The following is a 14,634-nucleotide window of genomic DNA, read 5'->3' as shown; positions in this document are numbered from 1 at the left end:
TCTAAATCCTAATCATGTGCATCCTCATTGAAATCGGCACAGCTTCACCTTTGCGTGGGTGGGAACCAGTGCATTCTCGTCTTTGCATGGAGCGGTCACAGCACATCGCCCCCTGAACCAGTGCATTGCCTTAAAAATCGATGCATCGCCTACTGCAGGAGCAGCAGTCACACATCGCATCCCGATCTGACACCTTGCACTTAGAACCGTTGCGTGGAGAAACTGTGCACATCTCATCCACTGTGTTGTTCGTCTCCCCACATCGCCTGGGCTGCACTGTGCATCCTCGTTGAAAACAACGCATCCTGGATCAAGGTTCTTCAGTTCAGATGGTCCAAATGGGTCACTGTATTCGGCCACACTTCTTAGCAGTCACCCTGCTCATTTGACTTAGCCCCAGTTTAGTGGACCTGCTAACTCAATTAAGCCCTTATTGCTTCTAAGTGCAGTTTTGACCTAAATTCTTTAAAAATTCATATCTCAACTTTTACCTAATGGACTTTTGTTGTTTCCGTCTAGTTTTATTTATAAAATGAAAGCCTATTTTTCCTAACCTGGTGTGGAGGCTTTTTGTGGTGTTATCACTGTGTTATTGTATGAAGTGTTGCACAAATACTTTACACATTGACTCTTGAATTAAGCATCACTGCTCTGCGCCAAGCTATCAGAGTGACTTTCCCTGACTGGGATTCTGGTTCCTGCTTGCACAGGGTGAATAAATCTGCCAACCTAAACTCTAATCTCTAACAACAAGGTTTTGAAGAATTCCACTGATCCTGTGCTATTCTTGCCCCCACCTGTCCGCCAAGTAGCTTCGTTTTTTAGCCATTTTTCATTTGCTGTCCCATAATCTCGATGCTAGTAATGGGTGAAGGAAAGTGAACAGAGGAGTTCAGAAGCCCTCCATAGACCATAGAGCTCTGCAAGACACACAAGAAGACTGTCCCCCTGAAGCCAACGAGTACTGACTTTCAATATATTTAGTGACTGGTTAAAGGAAACATCAGTTTGTGTCAATTCAGTTACTGAAAAAGTGAGATAAAATGTTTTTCTTCTTTCACAACCCAACGCAGCCTGTCATCTTTTTAATTTCCCATAATGGCAGTGTGCATTATGCCGGAGAGCCGTGCATAATTACATTTGCAGGTACATTTTTTACGAATGCATGTTCTTGCTAAAATGTTTCTGGAGCAAATAGGATGAAACTAATGTTAATGATCAGAACACAATTTAGATCATGTAATTATATTGTTCTCCATTAAAAAGTACGAATTCTTTTACAATATGCTAAATGATAAATTAATTAAGATGCTCTGAAGGAAGGTTCTGTGTACATGTTCTGCCAGAGGGATGCAAGGAGATAAAGTACTACATTAAGGTAATAAATAAGCCATGCATGGGAACAAACTATGCCTTTATTAAAGCAGCTGTCTTTACTAATGTGAGAGGCTGGGCCCAGGGACAAGAGCAGCATCCAGCTGTATGTGTGTAGTTGTGTAGGAAGGGCCCCAGAAGAAAAAACAACAAAGCTTGCATACAAAACGTAAGGTAAAATGTCACTTACTGATATTTTTTGCCATCACTGAGCATTTCAGAGATTGGCATCTGAGACGCAGGCAGCCCCTTTGCGCGCCTCTGTTGCTAATCTGTGACGGGAACTAAATCCTGGCCCTGCGAGGCGAAATTATAATTGACTTGTTTGCACCCATTTTCGGTGTCAAAAACCCCTCCTTTGCAGGTCATTCTTCAAATAAAAATTGCAACAGCTCATCCATATTTCATGCTTGGCAAAGCTTCACCAATCCCTAGGGGGGAGATAATACGGATCCCAGAAACAGCAGCACTGCATAATTTCACATTTTACCAGGGGCTCAGAATGTGATTTAATTCTGGAAATGGATACGTTTGGCCACTCCAGTAACACCTGAAGCCGACTGATATCGGATGCACTTGACCAAATGGGTGAGCTCAGAACCTGGCAGCAGCCTTCACTCCTTCCCTATGGCCAGTAATTCCCCAAACCCCTCTCTGTTTTCCCCTCAACAACCCGTAAAAGCACATTTCTCGAATAAGGATCGCTCCCACAACGCTGCCGGGAGGTACATTTCAACCATGTAAAGAACGTGTCGAGCAGGTGATCGCGTTCGTTCTATAAAACAGTCTGACATGTTTTATCGGCGCGTGAAACTGTTCCTAAAATCAGTTCGATTCCATTCAGATCTGGTAGTGCATATAACAGCCCCAGCAACATAGATTTGCCTGCTCAATGGCTGATCGGTGCCGACTGCCGACAATGACAATTTCTCGATGCTGCAGAAAGCATTGAATCCCGGGGAGTAATCATTATGGAACAGGCGCATTTTTTAAGGTTGTAGGTGACTGTGTCAATCGTTTGCATATCTGATCTCATGAATGAAATCAGACAGAGTAGTCCCACAAAGCCAGACTCGGATTCTGTGCCCATGTTAAGCGATCTGTGTATCTCGGAGAGCGGGAACTAAAACAGATCAGATTGTGTGATTGGCTGGCCTTATCCCTTTGTCTGAGTCTAATTGTTAAAGCAGCCCGCATTTGCTGGCGAGATAAGGGTAATAGCGTAGCTTTCACTCTGAACTTGGATAAAGATACATTGCATAGATTATCTGGCCCTATTATCTAAGCGGATTAGAGGATAAACGAATCACAATCCACTCTAGTGAAATGAAATCGAGTTTCAGGAGAAGAAGGCATCAATTGCAGACTGAGCTAATTTCCTGTGCACGTAGGACGCAAAGGACAAAGGACGTGGTACACTAGTGAACACGCAAAATCCAGAAAGGCCAGAAGAAGTTGGCGCCTAGTAGCGAGGGTAAATCTTGCCATGTTTTTGAGAAGTAATAAAAGAAAGCAATATAAAGGTAGCGTCCACCGGACTACTTACTGCTCACAATGTTTATTCCCCGCTGGATGTGGCTTCAGTATCTTGGCTGCCTCTCTCTGCAAAAATATAAAAAAGGCAATCAGCACAATCAGTGTCCTATAAAGAATATGGTACTTTGCATTTCACTGATGTTCAAGACATTCCATTTCCAGCTCAATAAACAGGACAAACCTTTACACATGCCACAGTAATCAAGTCCTTAATGACAAACCAGAGATGTCTTGCTAATATACCTTAACTTCCATAGGAAAAGGCTTTTATGTTCAGCACACACATTAAAACTGTACACCAGGTTTTCAAAATATTCATCACTTCTTAAATTAAACATGATGTTCCTGAACACAGGATGCTCCATCCCCAAATACTGACTCTTTAGCCTGGCTTCTCCAACGAGCAGCTCCTGAGCTACTGGCTCTCCAGCTACCTGCAGTGGCTCTTCTGGGTGCAGCCCAGTGAACTAAATTAGAAGTTTTAGCTTTGTTGAATTAATGCATCTATCCCAAAATTGAAAAGTGCTTATTAAATATGAAAAAGTGAATATTTTCAGAATTCATAAGCTGATGCTTGTAGAAAAAATGACTGAATTTCCAAGATATATTTAAAGCTGATAGTTGAGTGCTAAAAATCAAACGGTGTTGAGAAGACGAATATAAATAGTATGACCTCAGTGCTGGGAGCACAGCTGCTCTGGCTGTCATATTTTACCCATGTAGAGACACTCCACATTGACAAAACATTTTTTTTACATTACTGCTGGCAACTGTCCCTTGTGTATTGAGACGATTGCTTCTGCTAAACTTGCATATTGTGACCACCAGGGCTCGAGTCGGGGGTACACACGGGTGGACGGCATCCCCCCTCTTTTCACAAGGTGGACGATGTCCCCTCTGCCAAGAAGCTGGGCCCCACAGAAACAAGCTGAACGTGTCCCTGTGTAATTTTCAGACACCGGGACACATTGAGCATGTGATGTCATGAGGTCATATGCATATTGTCAGTCCCCAGGGCCGGACTGGGAACCAAAACCGGCCCTGGCAAAGGGCTCGCCCCCCCCCCCAGCCCCCACGGGGGGGGGGGGTTGTGGGTGCCGCCAAGCTCTTTGACAGGGCCGGTTTTCACCCGATTTTGTTACAGGCCGATTTTGCAGCAAAAACGGCCCTGTAACAAAAAGGGCCCCCAGGTGCCCCAAACCGCCCCCCTCCCCTCAACCCCCCACCCGTGCGGCGCACTGGGGTTTGCCCGGTGCCCGCTACGGCCAGTCCAGCCCTGTCAGTCCCCCACTTCTTTTTATAGGACTTGTGTCCTGGTGACCACTATAGTAATTTTGTCTGCTTCAGTTACTATTACTTCTGTATTAATAGCTCAGGACGATTTTTCTTAAAGACAATTAGCTCTTATTATAGAAAAGGTTGGAGAGCCCAGCTCTATACTGTCAAGTACTACTACCAACTGCATAGAAACACCAGGGAAAGCCTTCACAATGCTGTCTTAGCATCCGTTCCCATTCTATGCACACATTATCTACAAATGAACAGCTAATTAAATCTCAACTTACCAGGTACTGCCATTATGTGTACCTCCCAATGACATTGAAAATGGCATCATTGATAGCATCACTTATTATATCTCCATTTGCCAATGTTTTTAAATATTTTTGTGGCCCTGGATAGCTTGCGTTTTTGACCTCTGGATTTTTAAAGGTGCCTAGGAGGCCCTAACCGTATGTCAGCTGTTAAACAAATACAAACAACGTCAGCTCCAAAAGAGTAAACATTCCAAATGTGAGCTTGCAGTAAGGATTTTCCCTCTAACATTTGTCACAAACCCTAAGAAATGAGGTGAAATACAGCTATATCACACACCAGGGAAGACTTGGGAGATTCAGTAAAAAGAAATTCATTGTTTGAAGTTGCAATGCTGGCATTTAACACTATCTAAGACACCTCTCATTATGCTTTGTAAAAGTTAGACCCAAATATATAGTACTCAAATATAAATAGTAACTTTGTGGCCCAACTGTACATTAAAACAATGTAACATAAACATAATCTAAGTGCTATGGTACAAATGTGGCTGTAGTCAATCTCCACATTGTTAACACTCAGTGTTCCAAACCTACTTCTCTTTAACTCTGGTTAGGGGATAGGTCGGAAAGTAATTCTTGTAACAAATACCTTTTGAAGGACAATATGAATTATTAATCAACATGCAGTTAGCAGGAAAGATAACTTTTATATAGCTGTCATTTACCTATGTTTGTAGAAAGCAGTTTGCCTTGGTGACATTACTCCTCTGACTACTGCTAACACTCCTATGAGCATTCATTCCACATTACCTTTTCCTTTGACAGGTTCTTCACTTCCACTGTCCAAATTGTTCTTGAACAAGGCCTTCCAGCTATTTCCAGCCTCTGTTTCTGACACCTAATTGTCAAAGAAAGTTTATCTTTGATCAAAGTTCTAAACAAGGCACTTTTGGCCAGTCCCTGTCCTTCGATTTGATGGCTATTAAGAGAAATTCTTAACACATGGTTCTGTTAAAGGGCAGAGCCAACACAGACTGGAAAAAGACAGTTCCCTAGGTGGGAAGAACAGATGTGCCTATGTGGGGTGTAAATTAGGCCTGTCTAAAATATAAATCATGCTGGAGGAATCTGAGTAATTTCAGTAATTATTCATTACTGTTGTAATGCAAAATTACCCAAATTACTCGAATATGCTAGCTTGAGTAATTAAGAATAACTTGTGGCAAACATCCTGTAGCAGGAGTACAGGACCAATGATCTAAGAGAGAGCGAGTGGCTTTTGGCTACTGCTGTTCGTGTCATGTAGCATTTCGTGCTATGTGCTTAGAGCAAAATGCATCCTCGGGCACATTGTGGATGCAAGGGTGACACTAAGAAAATAAAATGAAATGCTGGATTACACTTGGCACGCAATTATGCATAAATACAAGAAATTATGCTGTAATTACAAGTGAATATGTTAGAGAAAAATACATCAGTCACACCCACCCTTAGTGTAGCTGGATCTGATGGTTCAGTGGACAAATGCCTCCACTGCAGGGACCTGTGTCCAACCTCATTGTCACAGGTTTAAATCCGGTCAGGTCCACTCATCCTTATTCATGTGAGTTCAATAAAATGAGTACCATTGAGTTGGGTAACAATAAACATCTGTTAATTAGCGCCAAGATGCCTACGGATGAGTGTGCACTTTACAAATAGATGTTACATTATGTAAATGTCCTTTGGTCTAAGTTGGGGCATATGAGTTTTCTTTGGAGAGGAGTTAGGAAAGGGGGACAGAATACATGCAGACTAACCTTAGTTATTCCATTTTGAGACTTCAATTGCATCTTAGATAAAAAGAATCGTTACCACAAACACGCCTGCAAGAGCTAGAATGGTCCAGGTAAGGGTAGCTATACGAGATTTATTGCATATTCATCAACTGGATGATGCCTGGCGGACACTATTTCCTACAACACCAGGCTTCACTTTTTTCTCTCACCCCCATAAACAGTACTCCAGGATTTACATGATTTTTACTAACTATGGGCTGCTGGCCAAAGCATCAATGGTCGTATGCCCAAAGGTAACCTCGGATCACAATCCCATCATGCTTAATGTAACTCTTGGATCGTCTAGACAATATCAAGCTGGGGAATTTTCATTTCTTCGGCACTTGCTAAGTAATTCTGATTTTGTTACATACATGCAAGTGGTTTTGAAGGAATATATTCTGAACAATCTTCACACTTCAGCCCTCGCTCTGGTTTGGGATTGTTTAAAAGCATGTGTGAGAGGGGCCACTCTCCAGTAAGTAGTCAAGCAGAATAGACTTAACAGTACTCAGTTGACCAATGAACATAGGCAATATATTGAGTTAGAACAGCAACATGCCTGCGCAATAGTGTCAAAGGGCATGGGTGAACAACAGATATATGCCCAGATTATTGATGTTAAAGCGAAACTTCATAGAAGGTTGAAGGATAAAGTTGCCAACAATTTCCTCAAGCTTAGAACAAAGCAGTATGAGTATGGAGAGAGGGTGAAAAGGGTACTGGCTTACCAACTTGCAGATCAGCGGGCTAATTCTCACATTAAGAAAATCAAGGGAGTGGATTGTGTCACTTATACAAAGTCCGAAGATATAGCCGAGCAATTTAGGATCTTCTACGCTAGCTTATATAAGGAATCTGGAACCTATAATCAACAAATGGCAAGGCTTTATCTACAAGAGAACGCTTTACCTTATTTGGACGTGTCTCATATTCTGGGCTTAGAGAGTAACGCTGACCTTGAGGAATTGAACTTAGCTATCGGGGCTCTGCCCAGTGGTAAGACAGTGGGAGAGGACACCATACCGCTGGAGTTTTACAAAATCTTTAGGGAAGTGCTGTTGCCAGTTCTCCTTGAGCTGATCAACTATATACTGCAGGAAGGGTATGCTCCCCCTTCTTGGAAGAGAACTAATATTGTGTTTTTTCCCCAAAAAGGGCAAACCTGTGGAGGACCTTGGGTCATATCAACTGATAGCCCTTATTAACGCGGATGCCAGAAAAACTTCCAAGCTTCTTGCTTCTTGCCTTGCCCCACTTGTTCATCTATTGGTTTCAGAAGAACAACACGGTTTTGTCCCAGGTAGGGACACGGTAGCACATATAAACACTGCATTTGCAGCTTTTGATGTTGCAGGTCATCTGGGTCAGCGGATTGGGATGCTAATGCTGGACGCTGAGAAGGCCTTCGATCGAGTTGCTTGGGGGGTTTTATGGTGTACTATGCTATCATTAGGCCTCGGTCGGAGGTTTGTCTCGGCGGTCCAGTGACTGTACTGCAATCCTTCTGCTGTTATTAAACTTAATGGTTGTACATCTAGGGCAGTAAGTATACAGCGGGGTACGCACCAGGGATGCCCGCTTTCCCCCTTACTATTTGCTCTTTACATCGAGCCGTTTATCAGGCATCTCCTTCAGAATGTTTCTATCTTGCCTATATCTTTTAATGGTATGACGTTAAAAATGACTGCCTATGCAGACGACATCGCTGTATTTACTACCGGGCCAGAGGTGGCTAAAGCTGTAATCACACATGAGGCACAACATTTTGGTTCCTTTTCTGGCTATAAGCACAATCTAAATAAAGCACAGTCTATTCTCAATTACGCACCTGTACTTGCTCTATCCCAGCTAGGTATCACTGCCACTGTTATGTACCTTTGTGTCAGTCTCAGTAGCTGTACTGGCGATTTTATGGCCTTGAACTATGAACCTCTGCTCAAAAAAATCACTGCGGATCTGCGGAGATGGCACAGGTTGCCCCTGACAATCATCGGGAGATGCAATATAGTGAAAATGAATGTCTTGCCTAAATTTCTTTATTTGTTTCGTTCAATCCCTTTAAGAGTTCCGATGTCATTTTTTAAACGGCTAGACTCCGTTATTGGAAGTTTTATTTGGGGCTATCGTACAGCCAGGAGAGCTCTCAGATATATTAAGCTGACGTATGAGCAAGGCGGGTTCCAAGTCCCCGATTTTAAAACTTATTTTTGGGCAGCTTTTCTTAATCGTATTCAGAGTTTACTTTTGGGACCCACTGTGGTCAAAATATGGTTTGCGTATCAGCTCGCATTTGGTCCAAACAGTTGGTTTCTTCTATATTATATGTCGGACCCAAATTATTTTAAGACAGTTCGTTTCAAGGTAGTTAGGCACATCTATCGTATTTGGCAAGATATTTGCAAAACTTTTGCTGTGCCAGACTAACATGAATTAATTTTCTTATGGGACAATCCTCGTCTACCGGGCATATTCTCGCACTCTGTTTGTAGAATGGGGCAAAAGTGTGGAATAATACGGTAGGGCAGATGTATGATGATTGTGGTTTTAGGTCATTTTCCTCTTTAAAAGATGAGTTTGGGATATCCCACAATTAATTTTTTAAGTACCTGCAAGTCAGTGATTATTTTATACAAGGGAAGGGCTTGTTAGCACTCCCTCATACTCCTGATGTATTGCGGGCTTTCTTTAAAACCTTTGGTCAGGGTCAGATTGGGAAAGCTTATCAGAGCTTCCTGTCTGCAATGGTAAATGACAGATCGGAGATGGTAGCCAAACTCAATCGTATGTTTGCAACTGGAATTAATATAGAAGAGGTTGTTGATGCAATGGCTACAATAAACTCGGCTGTCTCCTCGATTAAACTAAAGTTGCAACAACATCGCACTATGTTCATTTTATATTACACCCCGCAGGTAATTTCGAAATGGGCCATCTACCAGGTCTCCTCGAAGTTATATTTCCCTAAATGTAACATGTATGGCGCTGATCTTAGGCATATGTTTGTTACATGTTCCCGATTAACTACATTCTGGTATGAGGTCGCATCGGTGCTGAGCAGGTTATCAGGCAAGGCGATCCATTTAACTGAGAAAGAAATAGTACTGGGGTCGGTATCCGATCCAGGCGATTTATCCAAACCTTTAGTCTCAGTTATTATTATCTCTGCACAGCTTTGCATTTCTAGGGCTTGGATTGATGTACTTATCCCCAAAATTACTGATTTTTGGTTATTATTGAGGGGGATCTATGAAACTGAACTTGCGTTAGCTCAAGCTCGGGGTTTACGGTCAAGGGTGAAATTTGGGAGGGTCTGTTCAAGTCTTCAGTGGGACTAACTGCCCTATGTTCTATGTATCTGCCCTATGTTCTATGTTTCCATTATTGTTATGGACTGCCTTTATTCTTATTCACTTATAAGCATTCTACATCTGGCTCAGACAAATATTATGTCTATGACTGTCTGATGTATGATTCTTTTCGATGTTTTGATGCTCCATAATCCTTTTTTTTCCTTTCTTTCTTTTTTTCCCTTCCTATTGTTTTCTGTGCCATGAACGCTCTCTTGTTTTTGTTTTACTTGTGACTTAAAAAAAAAAACAATAACATAAAAAAAAGTCTGCTTATGGAACCTGGAACAGGATCATGGCGAGGAAACAGAAAAGAGGGTGATGTGTGAAAAGTCTTGAGAACCTTTCCTTGGTGAAATTTGCTAGCCACTCTTGGTTTAACTTTATAAAAACTGGTTCCACTATTCTCAAGACAAGTGCTACTTGGAAATGAAAAGATCAGAAGAATGGGTGTATGGAACAATTTCATTCTGCCTTATAAAAAAGCTGAGGAGCATGACTGCTCTTTCATCTTGATTCTTAAGAGCTACAATTTTCTCTGAGCAACAGGGAGCTGACTTCGCATTCATACTCAAGTGAATGAGAGGACGGTATCATTCTAGAACTGCCTTCTCACTGTGTAACCTTTATCTTGGAACGAAGCTGTGAAAATCCAAGGAAAAGAGAAAGTGCATCTGTCTTAAAAAAAAAAACAGCAAGACCATTGGTAAATTGAGTTGTCCAGACCAGAATTCTTGAGGCCATGGCTTGCTGTCGAAGAAGCCTCCCTCTGAAGTTTGGAAAGTGCTGGAGCACCAGGAAAGTAGATATTCAACTTTTGTAAAAAGTTGGTGTTTTGATATGTTCACCCCCTCAGCAGCTGGACAAGGTGCTAATGGCTGCAAAGAAAGATGCTACTCATTTTATCTACCTTTTCCAAATGTATCTCTCTGGGACTGTGAGCTGGAATTTCAAGACTACAGTGGTTCAGTAACAGGACTCAGGCACAGCAGGTAATCTTGTCCTTCTGAACACGTTTTTATTATGTCAAGAAGGATACAAAATAATTAAATTTGATGCTAAAGAAGTTCAGTAATATCACATAATAGAATCCCATTCTTCCTCAATCACACTTCACAAAATGATTACATTTCTCGCTTTCTCCCATAGTTGGAGCCACTAAAAGCAGTCCGTTTGAATATTATGACAAACCTGAAAACGCTTCTAAATGCTAAAGCAAAACTGTTGAACAGAATCAACCACTAAATCTTAGCTGGCTAAGCTCCATCACTGGTCAGCAATGAAGGGTGCCTACATCTTGCTACTGTATATAACATAACTTGGGTGAAAATCATCTCTTCCTTACTTTTTGTCAACCTTAGTCGGGTACAGAGGATACTTAGGACCCAGTCAGTCACACCATGTTGGATTGGATGCATTTAATTTGATTTATAATACCAGAGACATCCATTCTGTTTAAATTGATTTATTATCTGTTGATTAATTAAAGTGTACTCTTTTTTTAACTAAAGTGATTTGGAATTTCCAACATTTGTATTTATTTACTGTAATGTTGCTGGGTGTGTTTTTTATTGATCTCATACAGTTTTCTCTAACGAAGACTTTACTGCTTGTGCCAACCTACAAGGGATAAGCACTGTATTCCAAAAACCTTTATTTCAAGGTGTTGCTTTGCTTTGACATTAAAGAAGCTTAGCCTTCAACAATCTCTAAATTCTTTCCATTCAATTCATGCATCAACCTTGTTCCACTTCTTAACTGTACACAAATTAACAACAGTTTTTTATATAGATTTTGTTTGCAGCATTATGCTGCCTTCAGGTGCCACTATTTCCGAATATCTATTTACAAGTCTAATCTTGATGAGTTATCAGGTCTGTATTCCTTGGTATTGCACCGTTACATCACAACTTTTACAACGGACTGGATCAATTACATCGCATGCCTTTACAACGCATGACATTACATAGCAGATGCTATTACAACGCATGCCATTACACCGTAAGTATAGGTAAGTATATATTTTTTTTTATTTAATATTATTTAATTAATTTAATTAATATTAATTATAAATAAATATATTTATTTATGTTTTTTTATATTATAAATTAAATATATTAATTTAAGTAATTTTAAAAATAAGTATGAGTATAGGAGTATATGTTGTAGGGTACTGAGGTATATGTTTTGGAGTGTTTGGGTATTTTTAGGTTTCAGGGCTGGGTTTGGGTTTTGTGGTTCAGGGGTATTTTTAGGTATTAGGGTTGGGTTTGGATTTTGAGGTACAGGGGTATTTTTAGGTTTTAGGGCTGGGTTTGGGTTTTGGGGTACAGGGGTATTTTTAGGTTTTAGGGCTGGGTTTGGGTTTTGGGGTACAGGGGTATTTTTAGGTTTCAGAGCTGGGTTTGGGTTTTGGGGTACAGGGGTATTTTTAGGTTTCAGGGCTGGTTTTGGGTTTTGGGGTACAGGGGTATTTTTAGGTTTCAGGGCTGGGTTTGGGTTTTGGGGTACAGGGGTATTTTTAGGTTTCAGGGTTGGGTTTGGGTTACAGGGGTATTTTTAGGTTTCAGGGCTGGGTTTGGGTTTTGGGGTACAGGGGTATTTTTAGGTTTCAGGGCTGGGTTTGGGTTTTGGGGTACAGGGGTATTCTTAGGTTTCAGGGCTGGGTTTGGGTTTTGGGGTACAGGGGTATTTTTAGGTTTCAGGGCTGGGTTTGGGTTTTGGGGTACAGGGGTATTTTTAGGTTTCAGGGCTGGGTTTGAGTTTTGGGGTACAGGGGTATTTTTAGGTTTTAGGGCTGGGTTTGGGTTTTGGGGTACAGGGGTATTTTTAGGGTTCAGTTTTTTTTTTAAAAAACGACTTTAAATAAATTAAATTAATTACATTAATTAAATTAAATTAAATTATTTAAATTATATTATTTACAATTTATAAATTAATTAAATTACATTAATTAAATTAAATTAATTACATTAAATTCATTACAATTTTAAAATTAATTAAATTAAATTAATTAAATTAAATTAAATTAATTAAATTATATTAATTCCATTTTTATTAAATTAAATTAAATTAATTAACTTAATTGAATTAATTTTATTTCATTACAATTTTAAAATTAATTAAATTATATTAATTACATTAAATTAATTAAATTAAATTAATTACAATTTTTAAATTAATTAAATTAAATTATTAGAATTAAATTTATTAAATTAAATTATTACAATTTTAAAATTAATTAAATTAAATTAATTAAATTAAATTAATTAAATTAACTTAATTAATTATTTTTAAAAAGATATACTTACCTATACTTACGTTGTAATGGCATGCGTTGTAATAGCATCTGCTATGTAATGACATGCGTTGTAATGGCATGCATTGTAATCGATCCTGCGTTGTAAAAATTGCGATGTAACGGTCTGCGTTGTAAAATAACGCGTTGTAACGTCATACATCCGTATTCCTTTGATAGCTGAATGCACCCGGATTTGGGATAGCATCTCATTTGCTTCTGAGTCATAAATACCTTAGTGCATGGGTCTTGTCACACTGACCCAACAATTGAACTTCCATAGCTACTTTGTACTGCTCTGTAGCAGAACAAATTCTGGTCACCCACACTAGGGTCTTACTTATTATCGGCCCTGTCCTATCCTACTACGTAGTTCCATTAATTAATTCAATTCTTATTTGATAAGAGAAACTCTAATTTATACCAGATAAATAGGCCCCCTTTATGTATGGTATAAGAAATGTGAGTTGGATGGTCCCGGTACAGATAGGGGCACTCTAAGAAATTTGAGTTGGAGGGTCCTGGGGCAGACTGGGGTACAATACCCCAATTGCAACAACTGGGGTCTTTGGCTCCTGCTTCTCTGGGGCACCTGTACTTTGGCCCCTCAAACAGAGAACCAAGTACCTAATTGTAGCACGACTCCCTGGAATGTAGGCATCTCATGAACTGAGCAGGATATGTAGCCACAAAAATTAGAGGCCCAAAGTACCCTACTTGATCTTGTGGAACAGAGTGTGACTCCATGAGGGCAAGGTAGCCACAGAGGGCCGTGCTCATAGGAGAATAGTGTGGCTGGAGGGGGACCAGGATTCGTGACATATATAGAAGCATGAATTAAGGGCTTCATGCCCCCTCATAAACTCACCCTTTCTTTTCTAAAGAGAAGGCCCACAGGGTACCGCGAGACAACCTGCCTGAGAATGTGCTCTTTGCCAGATGCTGCCAAGTTGCTTCATTACAAGGACTGCAATGAGACAATGAGATACTGCAAGATGCCCGGTGATTTGTGTAATGCTCATCCTCAACTACACCATTGAGTTTCAACATTGTGTGAAGGAAAAGCTGCGTGAAATTGGCCTACAGTACTCCTTGTTGTTGTCAGCAAGACTTAAAGTTAAGGCAGACCATGAATACTGTTTCTTTGATAATACATCTGCCCCCTGAAACTGGGCAGAGCAGCATCTAATGGTATCTGTTGCAGGTGCAGAGGGTGGCTAGACACTCCTGGTGTAGAAACGTAGGCTTGGACCCTTTGGGTGCAGTCCCAACCCAACTATGAAGGTAGCCTTATTCCACTGGTAAGCATGCCAAGGAGGACAGGAAACCAGTGCTAGAGATGGTGACCTCCTTCCGCAACCACATGCCCTGTTGGACATGGCACACAGTGATTCCTCTACTGAAGATGATTCAGCTTTTCCCCACCTTTCAATTTTTTAGATGGATGAGCCTCCTGTGGTGACTCCCGAGATGGCAGGCAAACAAACCATACCACTAACACTGGGACCAGACTCCATCTGCGATTCCAAATGTGTTGTTCTGCTGGCAACAGGATTAGGTGGGGTTCTTCTCTCCCGCTCAACAATCACGTGTAACCAGAACCAAACTAGTACCATGTGCAGCATCCTATACACTAACCTATAAATTGTGGCATCACATACACAAGTCTTGCAATTGCGTTTTAGGCTTGGACGGGGAGCCATTTGCTCCCTGATCCTGCAATT

The sequence above is a fragment of the Lissotriton vulgaris genome, chromosome 1_1, assembly GCF_964263255.1.
Source record: "Lissotriton vulgaris chromosome 1_1, aLisVul1.2, whole genome shotgun sequence".
NCBI classification, from domain to species: Eukaryota; Metazoa; Chordata; class Amphibia; order Caudata; family Salamandridae; genus Lissotriton; species Lissotriton vulgaris.
Note: the sequence above shows the minus strand (reverse complement) of the source record.